The sequence below is a fragment of the Aquarana catesbeiana genome, linkage group LG13 (genome assembly GCF_042186555.1).
Source record: "Aquarana catesbeiana isolate 2022-GZ linkage group LG13, ASM4218655v1, whole genome shotgun sequence".
NCBI classification, from domain to species: Eukaryota; Metazoa; Chordata; class Amphibia; order Anura; family Ranidae; genus Aquarana; species Aquarana catesbeiana.
Window position 1 is genome coordinate 47,582,643 of NC_133336.1, and position 20,864 is coordinate 47,603,506.

General features: G+C 45.6%; 1 protein-coding gene and 1 pseudogene across 1 annotated transcript in view; one reads left to right on the plus strand and one right to left on the minus strand.

The window, feature by feature from the left end:
• The window catches only part of FRMD6 (FERM domain containing 6), a 250,182-nt gene that overhangs the window by 109,267 nt on the left and 120,051 nt on the right, over positions 1–20,864 (plus strand). The gene's annotated exons all lie outside the window — the stretch shown is intronic.
• LOC141116532 (flavin-containing monooxygenase 5 pseudogene) lies at positions 100–20,162 on the minus strand (annotated as a pseudogene).

Sequence of the window (20,864 nt, forward strand, 5' to 3'; positions counted from 1 at the left end):
GTGTTATATATCAAGATGGTGCCTCCCGTCCAACGAATTGGTTGGTTGATCGTGCCTTAGGGAATGGAATTTCCTCTCCTCCACCACATGATGTAAGTCCTACACACTATGTTGTGGCAGAAGGCCAAAGTTACAATGATTAAATCTACTGTTGAGAGCTGATTCTACCATATAGTTGGTCACAGAAGAAGGCAAGTTTTCTGATCAAATTTTGAAAAAGTGATAAGTTTGCGATGTCCCTAGGATAGCCATTCTTAGCAACACGGTGTGTAACCCAGGCACCTCTTCTTGTATTAAGGAACACCTTTTTTGCTGTTCTGCTTAGTTCCACTGCAATGTCCCCTTTAGAGTTCCCAATACCAATCACCAAAACTCTTTTGCCTTTAAAATTGTCTGGAAGCTTGTATTCTCTACTGTGTAAGTACTGCCCCTTACATTGTTCTATACCTGGAAAGGAAGAAAGTGGTAGGTTTGGAAATGAATGATGTCCAGTACAGATGAGCACAGCATCAAAGATAGCTGTGTCTTGTTTGCCTTCCCTTTCAGTGCTAACAATCCACTGGCCAGTGGTGGGGAAGTCCTTTGTTTTCTTTATGCTACACACAGCAGTCCTTATTGTAACCCAACTTTCACACTAGGGTTGCCACCTCATCCCTTTAAACCCGGGTGTTTCCCAGTGCTAAACCTTTCATCCAAATTCTAAATTGCTGCATTTGTACATTTTAAAAGCCAATTTAAAGGAATAGTAGTGGTAAAAAAAGTCCTTGTGGATTTAATTAACCTTTTTTTTGGTTAATTCTCCTTTAAGGGGGAGTGGCAGGGGGCGTGCCCTATGCCTACATACATTTGTTAGTAGATGTCCCTCATTCCCATCTCAAAATGTTGGGAGGTATGTAGATAGACAGATACTTTAGATAGATAGATAGACTGCAGACTTTTGAGAAAAATCAGTAAGCTAATCACACAATCAGGAAATGGTATTTCTGGGGGGCATCCTGTACAACATCTGTGTATTGAACGTCTCAAGGCTGCCATATTACATTTTGCAGTAAATGACAGAGCTGCAGATTAAAAAGGAAAGGTAACTTTTAATAACATTCTATCACAATATGACTTGTGTCACAATTGTTTATGCTATATGATTTGATTTTTTCCCACGAAAGTGGAGTTACCCTTTAAGCCTTTCAAAGTGTGACATATTTACACCAAGTCTGTCTGGGATGGAGACATTTGCCCCATTTTCCAGGGCGTTTTTTTTTTTTTTTTTCTACAACATTCTTTAAAAACTGTTTAAACAAGAAACAGATATAAAATAGAAAAGAAAGTATTTTTAGCTTGGAGTTTACCTGAATGACTCACCTGGGTGATAGATGTTTATATATATATATATATATAAATCAATTCTGAGCTTTCTTAGTCTCTGGATATAAAACCAGCCTGAGGTCTGCCTAGCTATACCTAGACATACCTCCCATCTACTCCAACTTTACATTCCCTGCAAGATGTTTTTTGCTAAATAATGATTGATTGTATGGAAGGACTGGTCATCGTTTTTACACATAGGGCTGGAAGAGGGCCAGACCACTACTAACCAGAGCGAGCAAATTTAATAAGCAAATATGTTTGTCCCTATGTACATGTTCAATCACAAACTATATCCCATTTTGTAAAACATTGTGTTGATCTGTAACACATTTGTATTAAAAAATACATACTATACATATCAACTTTCTGAGATGGGAATGAAGGACACCTATTAGAAAACGTATGTAGGCATAGGACACACCCCCTGTCATGACCCCTTAAAGGAGAATTGTACAGAAAAGAAAGGATTGGTTAAACCCACAAGTTTTTTTTTACCACTACTATTCCTTTATATTGGCTTTTGGAATTTACAAATGCAGCAATTTAGAAATTGGATAAAAGGTATAGTACTGGGAAACTGAAGTCTGAAGTCTCTAAAACCTTCATGGAAGGATCGTCTCCATACGGATGGTTACACATAAAGAGAAGATGGCCTTAGCTAATTCCAGAGCCACAGGGTGATGTGGAGGATTCTCTTGGTATATGTCTTGAAGAATGTCCCCCCAGAACTGCATCCGCATCAGACCCAGGTTCTTCTGAGACACAGAGTCCTTCACCTGTGAAAGTTCTACATTAAAGGCTCGCAAAGCAAGTACAGAGTTTTGGGATTCTGGAGGTAGCAGCAATGTACATAAAAATCCTTCATAGTCCCGTTTCCTGACCAGCTCAACACAGTAGGAGGCCGCCTTGCCGCTCTTCCCCCGGCTGTTCCCCAGGTACACAGGTGACTGTCACCTGTGTACCCGGGGAACAGCCGGGGGAAGAGCGGCTGTACTTGCTTTGCGAGCCTTTAATGTAGAACTTTCACAGGTGAAGGACTCTGTGTCTCAGAAGAACCTGGGTCTGATGCGGATGCAGTTCTGGAGGGACATTCTTCAAGACATATACCAAGAGAATCCTCCACATCACCCTGTGGCTCTGGAATTAGCTAAGGCCATCTTCTCCTGATGTGTAACCATCCGTATGGAGACGATCCTTCCATGAAGGTTTTAGAGACTTCAGACTCCAATTACTGAGGACTCCCAAGGTTCCACCCCTATTGTGGGCTGACAATACAAGCTGGTTTGACTCATAGAACGTATGTTCTTTTGAGTTCAAACTTTCTGGTAAGCCTGCACTTATCCTGGTGTTGGCATCATCACACTGGTGTTCTTATTTTTCATCTACCATATTGGTTTTATGCACGGTGATCAAGACCATCTCACTTCAATATGGACTGTTATTAATGACTGCACACTGTGGATCTTTGAAGACTCCTACAGACTTTATTTCTTAATTTCATTCAATTAATTTTTATCTGTTTCTTTTCACACAATTTTTATCACATGTGTCATTTATGTATATGTGTATAAATTTATTATGTTATTTATGTTTATAACATAGCCACGGTCACTTAGTTTGGCACTTTAGTGCTACACTTGATGCACTTGGTGATCAGTGGGAAGAATGCCCCTTACATTGATGATCAGTGGGAACAATGCCCCATTACATTAGTGGTCAGTGGGAAGAATGTTCCTTACATTGGTCATCAGTGGGAAGAATGTTCCTTACATTGGTGGTCAGTGGGAACAATGCCCCATTACATTAGTGGTCAGTGGGAACAATGTTCCTTACATTGGTCATCAGTGGGAAGAATGTTCCTTACATTGGTGGTCAGTGGGAACAATGCTCCTTACATTGGTGGTCAGTGGGAACAATGCTCCTTACATTGGTGGTCAGTGGGAAGGATGCCCTTACATTGGTAATCAGTGACAAGAATGCTCCTTACATTGGTGATCAGTGGGAAGAATGCCCCTTACATTGGTGGTCAGTGGGAAGAAAGATACTTTTATTGGTGGTCGGTGATAAGAATAATCCTTACATTGGTGGTCAGTGACCAGAGTGCTCCTTACATTGGTGATCAGTGGGAAGGATGCTCCTTACATTGTTGGATAGTGGTAAGAATGCCCCGCTTAGGCCCATGCCCCACACAGGCATTCATTTAACCACAACATACAAAGCCATTCACAATTCTGCCCCAAGCTACATCACTAATCTTGTCTCCAAATATCACCCAAATCGACCTCTCCGCTCTTCTCAAGACCTCCTGCTTTCAAGCTCTCTCATCTCCTCCTCCCATGCTCATCTCCAGGATTTCTCCAGAGCCTCTCCCATCCTCTGGAACTCACTACCTCCATCTATCCGGCTATCCCCTACTCTTGCTACCTTCAGGCAATCCCTGAAAACTCATCTCTTCAGGAAAGCCTATCACGTCTCCAACTAATCTCCTACCACTTCCACCAGCTCATTCCCCACAGTTACAACCTTTTGTACCACCTGCCCCACCCTATTAGATTGTAAGCTCTTCTGAGCAGGGCCCTCTTAATCCTATTGTATTGTATTGTATTATAACTGTATTGTCTCCCTTTTATATTGTAAAGCGCTGCGTAAACTGTTGGCGCTATATAAATCCTGAATAATAATAATAATAATAATTCATTTCAGTGGCCGGAATAAATTACTATTCTGGCCAATGAAATCAATGAACAGCCAATGCTTGAGGTGCCTCAATGCATCTGTCAGGAGAAAAGCATTTAGAAGAGCATAGTATGCATGAGGCCTTAATACTTCCCTGGCTTTAGCATTTTGTCAGTTCCCTGTTACGAGTATACAGACCAGAAGTTCTGCCTTTGCGTGCGCCATACTTGTTCTAGTCACTGACTCAGAAAGAATTAAGCAACTAGCATTTTCAGGAGAACAGCAATGGCAGCCTCCCTTGTGCTTGTTTCAAATTGGAGCAATTTGGCATGCGATTTGATGTCAAATCACATGCCAAATCGGCAGCAATTGCCGGCAATGGCATCGTCCGAATTGGTGCAATGCCGCATTTGCGGCGCCGCAATGATTCCCAAAAGTAGTTTCTGTACTACTTTTGGCGACTTCGGGGTGTGATTTCCATAGACATCTGTGCAGTAACCCGCACAGATGTCTCTGAAATCGCCCCCTGAAGTCGGGACTGATATGCGGGAATAAAATTGTGCAACTCGCACGATTTTATTCCCGCTGTCAGTGTGAACCTGGGCTAAAATCCCATGAGTTTTTTCCTAGTGCTTTCAGCATCTCCTTCTCTTATTGCATTTTTGATATGTGATTTGAGAATGTCTTGTCCCACTTCTCATTATTTTGGCCGGCAGTCAAGCACCGAGCTGTGTCCGTGGCCCGTATGATTCAACGCAGCGTGGAGACCGCCGTGTCTCCCTTTGAAAACATTTGGCTCGTCTTCAGACGCCGAGTGCGAAAAGAAACATTTCAAGAAGAAACAACGATATGTGTTTTGATTACAGAAAGCCTTCCCGGAGCCAGGGTGAGAAGAAAGCAGTTATCCTCCAGCTATTGCAATTCTGTGTCTGGAGTTTAAATAAGACCAAAATAATAAGCTGTAATCGCTTCTGTGCAATATACATCTATCACCTTCTATAATTAAATATGGATTCCAAATTTTATACATAAAAGTGGCAGAGCTACTTTTTTAAATGAAAAAAACATTTTTTTTTTTTTTTTTTTATAAAATCTTAAAATTTTCATTACATACCCTATTTTAGACAATAGGTCTCTTTGCTTCTTTATCCAATGCAGGCAGATCATGGCTGGTAGGAGAGGCTGTGCATGCCTTCATGAAAACATCACAGCATCTTGCCTCAGTACTCCTTTTCAGAGTTGTCAGCCCCAATGCAGGCAATATTTGCATACAGACCTAGGTGACACCCACATGTGCAGCTGAGCCTCCATTATTAAAAGAACTAAAATCCAATAAATAAAAGCAGTGGGCCAGGGACAGTTGGGCCAGGGAGAAAAGAGTAAAGCCCCCTACACATGATCGGATTTTCCGACATGAAATTGTGTGATGACAGGCTGTTGGCGGAAAATCTGACCGTTTGTACGCTCCATTGGACAATTGTTGTCAGATTTTCCGCGGACAAATGTTAGATCGCAGGTTTTAAAATTTTCTGCGGACAAATGTCTGTTGTTGGATTTTCCGAGCGTGTGTACACAAGTCCGTCGGACAAAAGTCCAAAGTACAAACACGCATGCTCGGAAGCAAGGACGAGCCAGATGATAAAATCAGCAGAGCTTCCCCTCAAATCTGCAGCGATCTACAGTGACTGCACTTACAAGTGCACTTGTAGTGCAAAGTGGATTTGCCTTTAGTAAATCAACCCCTTTAAATCACCTTTGGCTTAACTAAAACAGCATTATTTCGAAATGGTACTCTAATAACACACACTGGGGTTGATTTACTAAAGGCAAAAAGACTGTGCACTTTGAAAAGTGCAGTTGCACACGGCAAGAGCAGTTGCTCCAGAGTTTAGTAAATGAGCAAAAGTTCTGCTGACTTTCATCAAGCAATCATGTGCAAGCAAAAATGCTGTTTTTTTATTTTCCTTGCATGTGATTGGGTATTCTTTGCAAAGTAAAACTTTACCTCATTTACTAAGCTCTGGAGCAACTGCACTTGCAGAGTGCAATTGCACTTTCCAAGGTGCACAGTCTATTAGCCTTTAGTAAATCAACTCCACAGTCTTTGATTTCAGCAATATGTGTACAGTTAAAATTCAACTGTAGTTTGATGTCAAATATGATTCGAATTTCAGTCCGAATTTTGGAAATTCAGACCAATTTCATTTCCTTATTTGAAGCATTCGGTAAAATTTGTTTATATTGTAATTCGGGTATTCGGATATATCTGAATAACAAAAATTTGTCCGAATATTAATTCGGAACGAAACCAACCGCACATGTCTAGTTTCTAACGCATTGATAACCTAGAGGAGGGGACAACAAAGGGGGAGGGAAATTGGGACTTTATATGAAACTGCGCCGGGTAGAGGCCGCAAGTTTCCATCCCTATGACACAATATCTAAAAACTCACAAGCAAAAGCCAGTGGGTGAAGGAAAAGGAGGTGGGACTTTGAATGAAGCCAATGGTTTGCAAGCCGACACATAACGGTGGGTCAATAAAATTCTTTTATTGCATATTCATACAAACAATGGTGTCAGACAATATCAATTTAACACTTGGTAAAATGTTAGCAATGATAACCAAGGATCAACATAAGGACCATTAGTATAGTTATCAGATATAAAAGGGTAACATGAGTAATAACATGGGTATGAGCAATATTACTGAAGATGGACAAGGGATCACCAGGTGTCAGAAAGCGTAGATGGTTAAAACAAGGTAATAACTGCCTAATAGCTGGCCTCAAATTCCTGTTAAAGGGTAAGACTCTGTGTAGCATGGATTGGAACAATAAAGGGCAACCGGTAGCTCGACGCGTTTCGTGGTTCAAGACCACTCATCAGGAGCAGACATGTCAAGTTTCTAAAAATTAAAGATAATAATAATAGTATCATGGGTCAGAGTTATAATGGGTACAAGGGGCTGAGTAATCCCCCAAAAGCAAAAGTACTCACAGCAGGCATGGGTAGATGGTGAATGGCCAGGTACGGCAACCGTCCGGGGCTGGTGCCGGGCCGGGAGCTGAGGCGGGCCCCCCCACCGCGGCGACCAAAACAGGCACCCCCCCAAAAAACGATGCAGAGCCACGAGGCACCCTAGGGTAAAGAGTGATGGATGAGTGATGATACAGGGGGTATTAGTACAGAGGGAAAGTGTGTGAGCTGGATAAAATAAAATAGGAGGGAAAAGTGGGAGGGGGGGGGGAAAGAAAGGGGGGAAAAAAAAAAGGGGGGAGGGAGAGAGGAGGAATAGTAGGGGAGGGGGGGGGGGGGGAAGGGTGGGCATGGTGTGGAAATCTTGTAGGTGGGTGGATGAAGTGAGGAGAGGAGTGAAGGAGAGAAGAGTGAGTGAAGCTGGAAAGTAACATGTGATCAAACAAAGGTAAAGTGGCATTACCTGTGTGACAGGGTGGTGTGGAGTAGGAACCACCACCACATTGTAGTGTATCTGTAGTGTGCCTCGAACGCCGCACCGCCCCAGGTAAAAAAGAGCGCCCATATATAGGCGCCGCCGCGGGGAGGCCCGCCAACGTCACGCACGCACGGCCAAAGGTGGGAGGAGCCACAGCGGGGGGCCGACCAATGATCGGCGGCCGCTGGGACCAACCCACCAAGCCTGCGAGCATAACAACAACAGCGCAGAGGGCGCGGCGGCGTCGGGAGACGCAGCACACGTCCGTCGCGGGTGGCGTGACGTCGATGGGCAGTGGAGGCAAGCCCCGCCCCCCCCCACACACACGCCCACCAGAACGGGCGGGCGGGGGAGGAGGGGGGGGAAACATGTTGCCGACAGTGCCCATCGCAGCTCCCGGGCAGGCAAGGACCGGACGGCCCACCGGCCAGCCACGAGCCATCCGCCCAGGATTGGATCAAAATAATGATCAATCAAGGCTGAAGGTAAACCATAATTGTTAAACATTAAAACCCAATCACAGGATAAGAAAGCTGACATGTACAATTTAGAACTGATCAAATGACACAAGGGTAAATACAGGTGAGGCTACCAAGAAATCAATAAGGGCAGATTAATAACAGTTGTTAATAACATCAAGGTATAGCAGTAGAGCAAACCAAAGGCTTCCATCCCTATTAATATGAACAACAAAGGGGGAGGGAAATTGGGACTTTATATGAAACTGCGCCGGGTAGAGGCCGCAAGTTTCCATCCCTATGACACAATATCTAAAAACTCACAAGCAAAAGCCAGTGGGTGAAGGAAAAGGAGGTGGGACTTTGAATGAAGCCAATGGTTTGCAAGCCGACACATAACGGTGGGTCAATAAAATTCTTTTATTGCATATTCATACAAACAATGGTGTCAGACAATATCAATTTAACACTTGGTAAAATGTTAGCAATGATAACCAAGGATCAACATAAGGACCATTAGTATAGTTATCAGATATAAAAGGGTAACATGAGTAATAACATGGGTATGAGCAATATTACTGAAGATGGACAAGGGATCACCAGGTGTCAGAAAGCGTAGATGGTTAAAACAAGGTAATAACTGCCTAATAGCTGGCCTCAAATTCCTGTTAAAGGGTAAGACTCTGTGTAGCATGGATTGGAACAATAAAGGGCAACCGGTAGCTCGACGCGTTTCGTGGTTCAAGACCACTCATCAGGAGCAGACATGTCAAGTTTCTAAAAATTAAAGATAATAATAATAGTATCATGGGTCAGAGTTATAATGGGTACAAGGGGCTGAGTAATCCCCCAAAAGCAAAAGTACTCACAGCAGGCATGGGTAGATGGTGAATGGCCAGGTACGGCAACCGTCCGGGGCTGGTGCCGGGCCGGGAGCTGAGGCGGGCCCCCCCACCGCGGCGACCAAAACAGGCACCCCCCCAAAAAAACGATGCAGAGCCACGAGGCACCCTAGGGTAAAGAGTGATGGATGAGTGATGATACAGGGGGTATTAGTACAGAGGGAAAGTGTGTGAGCTGGATAAAATAAAATAGGAGGGAAAAGTGGGAGGGGGGGGGAAAAGAAAGGGGGGAAAAAAAAAAGGGGGGAGGGAGAGAGGAGGAATAGTAGGGGAGGGGGGGGGGGGGGAAGGGTGGGCATGGTGTGGAAATCTTGTAGGTGGGTGGATGAAGTGAGGAGAGGAGTGAAGGAGAGAAGAGTGAGTGAAGCTGGAAAGTAACATGTGATCAAACAAAGGTAAAGTGGCATTACCTGTGTGACAGGGTGGTGTGGAGTAGGAACCACCACCACATTGTAGTGTATCTGTAGTGTGCCTCGAACGCCGCACCGCCCCAGGTAAAAAAGAGCGCCCATATATAGGCGCCGCCGCGGGGAGGCCCGCCAACGTCACGCACGCACGGCCAAAGGTGGGAGGAGCCACAGCGGGGGGCCGACCAATGATCGGCGGCCGCTGGGACCAACCCACCAAGCCTGCGAGCATAACAACAACAGCGCAGAGGGCGCGGCGGCGTCGGGAGACGCAGCACACGTCCGTCGCGGGTGGCGTGACGTCGATGGGCAGTGGAGGCAAGCCCCGCCCCCCCCCACACACACGCCCACCAGAACGGGCGGGCGGGGGAGGAGGGGGGGGAAACATGTTGCCGACAGTGCCCATCGCAGCTCCCGGGCAGGCAAGGACCGGACGGCCCACCGGCCAGCCACGAGCCATCCGCCCAGGATTGGATCAAAATAATGATCAATCAAGGCTGAAGGTAAACCATAATTGTTAAACATTAAAACCCAATCACAGGATAAGAAAGCTGACATGTACAATTTAGAACTGATCAAATGACACAAGGGTAAATACAGGTGAGGCTACCAAGAAATCAATAAGGGCAGATTAATAACAGTTGTTAATAACATCAAGGTATAGCAGTAGAGCAAACCAAAGGCTTCCATCCCTATTAATATGAACAACAAAGGGGGAGGGAAATTGGGACTTTATATGAAACTGCGCCGGGTAGAGGCCGCAAGTTTCCATCCCTATGACACAATATCTAAAAACTCACAAGCAAAAGCCAGTGGGTGAAGGAAAAGGAGGTGGGACTTTGAATGAAGCCAATGGTTTGCAAGCCGACACATAACGGTGGGTCAATAAAATTCTTTTATTGCATATTCATACAAACAATGGTGTCAGACAATATCAATTTAACACTTGGTAAAATGTTAGCAATGATAACCAAGGATCAACATAAGGACCATTAGTATAGTTATCAGATATAAAAGGGTAACATGAGTAATAACATGGGTATGAGCAATATTACTGAAGATGGACAAGGGATCACCAGGTGTCAGAAAGCGTAGATGGTTAAAACAAGGTAATAACTGCCTAATAGCTGGCCTCAAATTCCTGTTAAAGGGTAAGACTCTGTGTAGCATGGATTGGAACAATAAAGGGCAACCGGTAGCTCGACGCGTTTCGTGGTTCAAGACCACTCATCAGGAGCAGACATGTCAAGTTTCTAAAAATTAAAGATAATAATAATAGTATCATGGGTCAGAGTTATAATGGGTACAAGGGGCTGAGTAATCCCCCAAAAGCAAAAGTACTCACAGCAGGCATGGGTAGATGGTGAATGGCCAGGTACGGCAACCGTCCGGGGCTGGTGCCGGGCCGGGAGCTGAGGCGGGCCCCCCCACCGCGGCGACCAAAACAGGCACCCCCCCAAAAAACGATGCAGAGCCACGAGGCACCCTAGGGTAAAGAGTGATGGATGAGTGATGATACAGGGGGTATTAGTACAGAGGGAAAGTGTGTGAGCTGGATAAAATAAAATAGGAGGGAAAAGTGGGAGGGGGGGGGGAAAGAAAGGGGGGAAAAAAAAAAAAGGGGGGAGGGAGAGAGGAGGAATAGTAGGGGAGGGGGGGGGGGGGGGGAAGGGTGGGCATGGTGTGGAAATCTTGTAGGTGGGTGGATGAAGTGAGGAGAGGAGTGAAGGAGAGAAGAGTGAGTGAAGCTGGAAAGTAACATGTGATCAAACAAAGGTAAAGTGGCATTACCTGTGTGACAGGGTGGTGTGGAGTAGGAACCACCACCACATTGTAGTGTATCTGTAGTGTGCCTCGAACGCCGCACCGCCCCAGGTAAAAAAGAGCGCCCATATATAGGCGCCGCCGCGGGGAGGCCCGCCAACGTCACGCACGCACGGCCAAAGGTGGGAGGAGCCACAGCGGGGGGCCGACCAATGATCGGCGGCCGCTGGGACCAACCCACCAAGCCTGCGAGCATAACAACAACAGCGCAGAGGGCGCGGCGGCGTCGGGAGACGCAGCACACGTCCGTCGCGGGTGGCGTGACGTCGATGGGCAGTGGAGGCAAGCCCCGCCCCCCCCCACACACACGCCCACCAGAACGGGCGGGCGGGGGAGGAGGGGGGGGAAACATGTTGCCGACAGTGCCCATCGCAGCTCCCGGGCAGGCAAGGACCGGACGGCCCACCGGCCAGCCACGAGCCATCCGCCCAGGATTGGATCAAAATAATGATCAATCAAGGCTGAAGGTAAACCATAATTGTTAAACATTAAAACCCAATCACAGGATAAGAAAGCTGACATGTACAATTTAGAACTGATCAAATGACACAAGGGTAAATACAGGTGAGGCTACCAAGAAATCAATAAGGGCAGATTAATAACAGTTGTTAATAACATCAAGGTATAGCAGTAGAGCAAACCAAAGGCTTCCATCCCTATTAATATGAACAACAAAGGGGGAGGGAAATTGGGACTTTATATGAAACTGCGCCGGGTAGAGGCCGCAAGTTTCCATCCCTATGACACAATATCTAAAAACTCACAAGCAAAAGCCAGTGGGTGAAGGAAAAGGAGGTGGGACTTTGAATGAAGCCAATGGTTTGCAAGCCGACACATAACGGTGGGTCAATAAAATTCTTTTATTGCATATTCATACAAACAATGGTGTCAGACAATATCAATTTAACACTTGGTAAAATGTTAGCAATGATAACCAAGGATCAACATAAGGACCATTAGTATAGTTATCAGATATAAAAGGGTAACATGAGTAATAACATGGGTATGAGCAATATTACTGAAGATGGACAAGGGATCACCAGGTGTCAGAAAGCGTAGATGGTTAAAACAAGGTAATAACTGCCTAATAGCTGGCCTCAAATTCCTGTTAAAGGGTAAGACTCTGTGTAGCATGGATTGGAACAATAAAGGGCAACCGGTAGCTCGACGCGTTTCGTGGTTCAAGACCACTCATCAGGAGCAGACATGTCAAGTTTCTAAAAATTAAAGATAATAATAATAGTATCATGGGTCAGAGTTATAATGGGTACAAGGGGCTGAGTAATCCCCCAAAAGCAAAAGTACTCACAGCAGGCATGGGTAGATGGTGAATGGCCAGGTACGGCAACCGTCCGGGGCTGGTGCCGGGCCGGGAGCTGAGGCGGGCCCCCCCACCGCGGCGACCAAAACAGGCACCCCCCCAAAAAACGATGCAGAGCCACGAGGCACCCTAGGGTAAAGAGTGATGGATGAGTGATGATACAGGGGGTATTAGTACAGAGGGAAAGTGTGTGAGCTGGATAAAATAAAATAGGAGGGAAAAGTGGGAGGGGGGGGGGGAAAGAAAGGGGGGAAAAAAAAAAGGGGGGAGGGAGAGAGGAGGAATAGTAGGGGAGGGGGGGGGGGGGGGAAGGGTGGGCATGGTGTGGAAATCTTGTAGGTGGGTGGATGAAGTGAGGAGAGGAGTGAAGGAGAGAAGAGTGAGTGAAGCTGGAAAGTAACATGTGATCAAACAAAGGTAAAGTGGCATTACCTGTGTGACAGGGTGGTGTGGAGTAGGAACCACCACCACATTGTAGTGTATCTGTAGTGTGCCTCGAACGCCGCACCGCCCCAGGTAAAAAAGAGCGCCCATATATAGGCGCCGCCGCGGGGAGGCCCGCCAACGTCACGCACGCACGGCCAAAGGTGGGAGGAGCCACAGCGGGGGGCCGACCAATGATCGGCGGCCGCTGGGACCAACCCACCAAGCCTGCGAGCATAACAACAACAGCGCAGAGGGCGCGGCGGCGTCGGGAGACGCAGCACACGTCCGTCGCGGGTGGCGTGACGTCGATGGGCAGTGGAGGCAAGCCCCGCCCCCCCCACACACACGCCCACCAGAACGGGCGGGCGGGGGAGGAGGGGGGGGGAAACATGTTGCCGACAGTGCCCATCGCAGCTCCCGGGCAGGCAAGGACCGGACGGCCCACCGGCCAGCCACGAGCCATCCGCCCAGGATTGGATCAAAATAATGATCAATCAAGGCTGAAGGTAAACCATAATTGTTAAACATTAAAACCCAATCACAGGATAAGAAAGCTGACATGTACAATTTAGAACTGATCAAATGACACAAGGGTAAATACAGGTGAGGCTACCAAGAAATCAATAAGGGCAGATTAATAACAGTTGTTAATAACATCAAGGTATAGCAGTAGAGCAAACCAAAGGCTTCCATCCCTATTAATATGAACAACAAAGGGGGAGGGAAATTGGGACTTTATATGAAACTGCGCCGGGTAGAGGCCGCAAGTTTCCATCCCTATGACACAATATCTAAAAACTCACAAGCAAAAGCCAGTGGGTGAAGGAAAAGGAGGTGGGACTTTGAATGAAGCCAATGGTTTGCAAGCCGACACATAACGGTGGGTCAATAAAATTCTTTTATTGCATATTCATACAAACAATGGTGTCAGACAATATCAATTTAACACTTGGTAAAATGTTAGCAATGATAACCAAGGATCAACATAAGGACCATTAGTATAGTTATCAGATATAAAAGGGTAACATGAGTAATAACATGGGTATGAGCAATATTACTGAAGATGGACAAGGGATCACCAGGTGTCAGAAAGCGTAGATGGTTAAAACAAGGTAATAACTGCCTAATAGCTGGCCTCAAATTCCTGTTAAAGGGTAAGACTCTGTGTAGCATGGATTGGAACAATAAAGGGCAACCGGTAGCTCGACGCGTTTCGTGGTTCAAGACCACTCATCAGGAGCAGACATGTCAAGTTTCTAAAAATTAAAGATAATAATAATAGTATCATGGGTCAGAGTTATAATGGGTACAAGGGGCTGAGTAATCCCCCAAAAGCAAAAGTACTCACAGCAGGCATGGGTAGATGGTGAATGGCCAGGTACGGCAACCGTCCGGGGCTGGTGCCGGGCCGGGAGCTGAGGCGGGCCCCCCCACCGCGGCGACCAAAACAGGCACCCCCCCAAAAAACGATGCAGAGCCACGAGGCACCCTAGGGTAAAGAGTGATGGATGAGTGATGATACAGGGGGTATTAGTACAGAGGGAAAGTGTGTGAGCTGGATAAAATAAAATAGGAGGGAAAAGTGGGAGGGGGGGGGGAAAGAAAGGGGGGAAAAAAAAAAGGGGGGGAGGGAGAGAGGAGGAATAGTAGGGGAGGGGGGGGGGGGGGGAGGGTGGGCATGGTGTGGAAATCTTGTAGGTGGGTGGATGAAGTGAGGAGAGGAGTGAAGGAGAGAAGAGTGAGTGAAGCTGGAAAGTAACATGTGATCAAACAAGGGTAAAGTGGCATTACCTGTGTGACAGGGTGGTGTGGAGTAGGAACCACCACCACATTGTAGTGTATCTGTAGTGTGCCTCGAACGCCGCACCGCCCCAGGTAAAAAAGAGCGCCCATATATAGGCGCCGCCGCGGGGAGGCCCGCCAACGTCACGCACGCACGGCCAAAGGTGGGAGGAGCCACAGCGGGGGGCCGACCAATGATCGGCGGCCGCTGGGACCAACCCACCAAGCCTGCGAGCATAACAACAACAGCGCAGAGGGCGCGGCGGCGTCGGGAGACGCAGCACACGTCCGTCGCGGGTGGCTTGACGTCGATGGGCAGTGGAGGCAAGCCCCGCCCCCCCCCAAACACACGCCCACCAGAACGGGCGGGCGGGGGAGGAGGGGGGGGAAACATGTTGCCGACAGTGCCCATCGCAGCTCCCGGGCAGGCAAGGACCGGACGGCCCACCGGCCAGCCACGAGCCATCCGCCCAGGATTGGATCAAAATAATGATCAATCAAGGCTGAAGGTAAACCATAATTGTTAAACATTAAAACCCAATCACAGGATAAGAAAGCTGACATGTACAATTTAGAACTGATCAAATGACACAAGGGTAAATACAGGTGAGGCTACCAAGAAATCAATAAGGGCAGATTAATAACAGTTGTTAATAACATCAAGGTATAGCAGTAGAGCAAACCAAAGGCTTCCATCCCTATTAATATGAACAACAAAGGGGGAGGGAAATTGGGACTTTATATGAAACTGCGCCGGGTAGAGGCCGCAAGTTTCCATCCCTATGACACAATATCTAAAAACTCACAAGCAAAAGCCAGTGGGTGAAGGAAAAGGAGGTGGGACTTTGAATGAAGCCAATGGTTTGCAAGCCGACACATAACGGTGGGTCAATAAAATTCTTTTATTGCATATTCATACAAACAATGGTGTCAGACAATATCAATTTAACACTTGGTAAAATGTTAGCAATGATAACCAAGGATCAACATAAGGACCATTAGTATAGTTATCAGATATAAAAGGGTAACATGAGTAATAACATGGGTATGAGCAATATTACTGAAGATGGACAAGGGATCACCAGGTGTCAGAAAGCGTAGATGGTTAAAACAAGGTAATAACTGCCTAATAGCTGGCCTCAAATTCCTGTTAAAGGGTAAGACTCTGTGTAGCATGGATTTTCCTTCACCCACTGGCTTTTGCTAGAGGAGGGGACGGCGGTTATATCTACCAGATATGAATAACTCAACGTGACTTCCAGCACTTAGATCTTTTCTGACATTCGGTAGTTATGTAGCAAACAAATTTCCTAAAAAGCCACAGGGCAAAGAAATGGGCGCTGCCCTTGTTTTTCTATTACTTCATTGAGTTGCCTGTTTATAAAGTTGGGATGAATCCAAGAACATTGTCCTTGCTTGGCCGTGAAATATTCTCCGTAATTATAATGCAAGGGAAGTTTTGCTGGCGAATACTGGAGTAAGCAAACAGGGGCAAATGTAGAGCCAGTAGCGTGGCATCATGTCTGTGGTAAATGCCTGGAAATTGTCCGTCACATTGACTAATCTGGAGAATCGTATTCATTTGATATTCTTCCATTACAAATAACAATGAGCACCGGGTTTAATTAGGCAAACATAGTGAAAATACAGGAAATGCCAGTGAGGCTGATTTACTAAAGGAGTAGAGAATGTTAGTTTATTAAGTAAGGTGTTCAAGTTGAATATCCAATCATGTGATAGCGTTCTGCTTTCTCGCTCCTGTATTTGTGTTGTCTCTAGATTTCTTCAGCCTGTTTGACCTTTTGCTGGAAGCTGCCTGCCCTGACCTTTGCCTGGACAATGAATATGCTATGATTACCCTTCCCTGGATTACATAGTAGGTTACTGACTGACACCTGCCCTGACTCTTGCCTGGGTTATGGATTATGCTAGTGATTGCTGCTTGTCCTGACTCTTGCCTGAATTACATATTGCCACCTGCCCTGACCCTTACCTGAATTTTGGATTACGCTGATTGCCGCCTGCCCTAACCCTTACCTGGATTTCAGATTTTGCTGCTGATTGTTGCCTGCCCTGATCCTTGCCTGGAATTCAAGTTATGCTGCTGATTGCCGCCTGCCCTGACCATTGTCTGGATTTCAGATTGAGCTGCTGATTGTTTTCTGCTCTGATCCTTACCTGGATTTCAAATTATGCTGCTGATTGCCGCCTGACCCTTGACTGGATTTCAGATTTTGCTGCTGATTCTTGCCTGCCCCAATCCTTACCTTGATTTCAAATTATGCTGCTGATTGTCGCCTGCCCTGACCCTTGTCTGGATTTCAGATTGAGCTGCTGATTGTTTTCTGCTCTGATCCTTACCTGGATTTCAAATTACACCGCTGATTGTCGCCTGTCCCGACCCTTGTCTGGATTTCAGATTTTGCTGCTGATTCTTGCCTGCCCCAATCCTTACCTTGATTTCAAATTATGCTGCTGATTGTAGCCTGCCCTGACCCTTGCCTGGATTTTAGATTATGCTATTGAGTGATGCCTGCCCTGGCCCTTGGTTTAGGGGTTTACGTACTTTTTAGAAATAGAAATACAGATTGCAGTATTCTTCCAGCTCAGTAGATTGCTTTAAGAAAGGCCTGCATTGTTTCCTAAGGTTACTTTCACACTATGGTGGGCAGGCGTCGGCAGTAAACCCATCTTTTTAGCGGCGCTATTCGTCCGCTAGCGGGAAAGGGTCAAAACCGCCGGCAAAGCACCGCTGCCCCATTGATTTCAATGGGCAGGGGCGCTTTAGGAGCGGTGTATACACCTCTCCTACAGCGCTACATAGATGCTGCAAGTGCACCGATCCAGTGTGAAAGCACTCGGGCTTTCACACTGGAGAGACAGGAGAGGCTCTTTACAGGCGCTATGCAGGCGCTATTTTTAGCGCTGTAGCGCCTGTAAAGCGCCTCAGTGTGAAAGAAGCCTAAGGCCCCATTCACACCTGAGCGTAGCGTTTTCAGGCAGAAAGTCGCGCGTTTTTGCCACGTTTTTGCTGCGGATTTGTACAGGTCAAAAGGTCACCAATGTAAAAAGCAGAAAAACGCTCAAATCTGCCTAAAAAAAAGTTCCAGAACTTGTTTGAGCTTCAGGCGTTTTGGAGTGGAGATGTGAACCATAGAGAATAATTAATTTTTTTCCCCTCCAGCGTTTTGTAGCTTCAAGCTACAAAATGCTCAGGTGTGAATGGGGCCTAAATGTACAAAATATAACTGATACTAACATTTATATGTAAAGTTGATCCAAGGAAAATCTTGGGGTTGGGTCAGGAAAGAATTTTTTCCCCTGCTGTAGCAAATTGGAGCATGCTTTGCTGGGGTTTTTCGCCTTCCTCTGGATCAACTGTGGGTGAAGGATTGGGTATATGGGATTGTTTGATATTATTATTATTATTTTTTTTTTTATGGTTGAACTAGATGGACTTGTGTCTTTTTTCAACCTGACTAACTATGTAACTTGGTGTTGGAAAGCAATGATCCCAACTTCCCCTCTTTTCAAACTGCAGCTCTAAACTCCTGAAAGCTTTATATAGACAAACTTGGATGCTATTATTAATTTATAATTTAGGTTTATTGGCTTTTCAAGTTTACAAAAATAACGAGAAAAGTGTGCTTTCTCTCTGCTTTATAGAAGTGCTATCTGAAATCATTATTTCCATGTTGCTCACAGCTATGAGAAAAGCAACAGACAAGTTTGTTCATTTTTGTGCCTGCAGAGCAAATCATTTTACACAGGAAAAATGTGTGGATGGTTTGGGTCTGTTTGTACAGGAATAACACTCCTTACAGCAATAGCAAATCTTCACAGCAGAATTCCGACAGACCAAACCCGTAAAATCAATCTGTGCCTATTCCAGTGTGAGTTGCAATATTTTTTGCTGAACTTCTCAGTGATGTCATCGGTCTCTAGTGAATTTATAGGTTACATTCTCAGTGATGTCACTGGTGCTTTCTGAATGTATAGGCTGCATTCTCAGTGATGTCACCGGTCTCTAGTGAATGGATAGGTTGCATTCTTAGTGATGTCACTGCTCTCTAGTGAATGGATAGGCTGCATTTTTAATGATATCACTGGTCTCTAGTGATTGGATAGGTTGCATTCTCAGTGATGTCACTGGTCTCTAGTGAATGGATAGGCTGCACTCTCAGTGATGTCACTGGTCTCTAGTGAATGGATAGGCTGCACTCTCAGTGATGTCACTGGTCTCTAGTGAATGGATAGGCTGCATTCTCAGTGATGTCACTGGTCTCTAGTGAATGGATAGGCTGCATTCTCAGTGATGTCTCCAGTCTCTAGTTAATGGATAGGTTGCATTCTTAGTGATGTCACTGCTCTCTAGTGAATGGATAGGCTGCATTTTTAATGATATCACTGGTCTCTAGTGATTGGATAGGTTGCATTCTCAGTGATGTCACTGGTTTCTAGTGAATGGATAGGCTGCACTCTGAGTGATGTCACTGGTCTCTAGTGAATGGATAGGCTGCATTCTCAGTGATGTCACTGGTCTCTAGTGAATGGATAGGCTGCATTCTCAGTGATGTCACTGGTTTCTAGTGAATGGATAGGCTGCATTCTCAGTGATGTCACTGGTTTCTAGTGAATGGATAGGCTGCACTCTCAGTGATGTCACTGGTCTCTAGTGAATGGATAGGCTGCATTCTCAGTGATGTCACTGGTCTCTAGTGAATGGATAGGCTGCATTCTCAGTGATGTCTCCAGTCTCTAGTTAATGGATAGGCTGCATTCTCAGTGATGTCACTGATTTCTAGTAAATGGATAGGCTGTATGCTCAGTGGTGTCACTGGTCTCTAGTGAATGGGAAGGCCTCATGCTCAGTGATGTCACCGGTCTCCCATGAATGGATAGGCTGCATTCATGGTGATGTTACTGGCCTCTAGTGAATGTATAAGTTGCATTCTCAGTGATGTCACTGGTCTATAGTGAATGGATAGGCTGCATTCTTGGTGATGTCACTGGTCTCACCTGAATAGATAGGCTGCACTCAGTGATGTCACCAGTCTCTAGTAAATAGATAGGCTGTATTGTCACTTAAGGCTGCATTCACACCTGAGCATTTTCAGCTCGCAAAACGCCAGAAAAAACACCCAAAAGATGCCCAATAAGCAAAATCCGATTAATTTAAATGGCCCCTGTTCACTTCTGAGCGTTTTGTAGCCTGAAGCAAAATGCCTGAAGCTCAAAAAAGTACACAAGCTTCTTTTTGGGCAGATTACAGGCGTTGTTCTGCTTTTTGCATTGGTGACTTTTTGACCTGTGCAAAATCGCGGCAAAATACGTGGTAAAAATCACAGCAAAATCTGCCTGAAAACCAAAACACTCAGGTGTGAATGCAGCTTAATGGGTGGATCACAGTCTAAACAAACTCACTGTTCTTCAGAGGATGGATGGGCTGCATTCTCAGTGATGTTGTTGGTTTCTGGTAAATTAATGAGCTGCACCCTCAGTGGTGTCATTGTCAGGTTTTTGCTACAGAGCAGCTTCTCCGTCATGTACAGTGGTTTGTTATAAGAGCTAATATGAATTATGTGTGGGCATCGTTGTGCACTTTACCATTTGATTGTACATGATGGAAAATTCCATGCCAATTACATGAATAGATAGAATTTGACTTCCATAACCCCATGCAACAAAGAGGCTATTTTTCCTCTATTTTTTTTTCCAGTGGTGCTTAAATTGTATTTTGGCAATCGTGTTTGTCCGGTTGGAATTATGCTAATGAAAAAGGCTTTATATAGTATGTTTGCATGTGCCAGGAATTCACCCACGGGCACGTCAAGTTTAACTCCCTTTGGGGATAATTAGTGATCTTCAGTGAGTTTGTTGTCACAGAGCATATGTACCGGAAACAATGGAGCCTTGTAAAAGGATTGTAGGTGAACAGTGTAATCCATTCTAATCATAGGGTATTCTTCAGCTAAAATACAGGTTCCTACATATGTAGAATTTCTAGTACTTCTAAAAAAAAAACTCCTGAAATTACAGAATTCAGGAAATTCTCTTTAACTTTAAATAATCAGTTCATCGAAACATAGATTTAGTTTTTAGGGGAGCTGGTGGGCAAAGTCAACCTTTGGGTTCTTATATGTCTTGGATATTCCAACAATCTTCCTGACACAATTTCCAGCTCTGCCCCTGTCCACCTGGGAGGTTTGGATGTACTCACCATGTTCCAGCTCCTCTTGTTACATTTT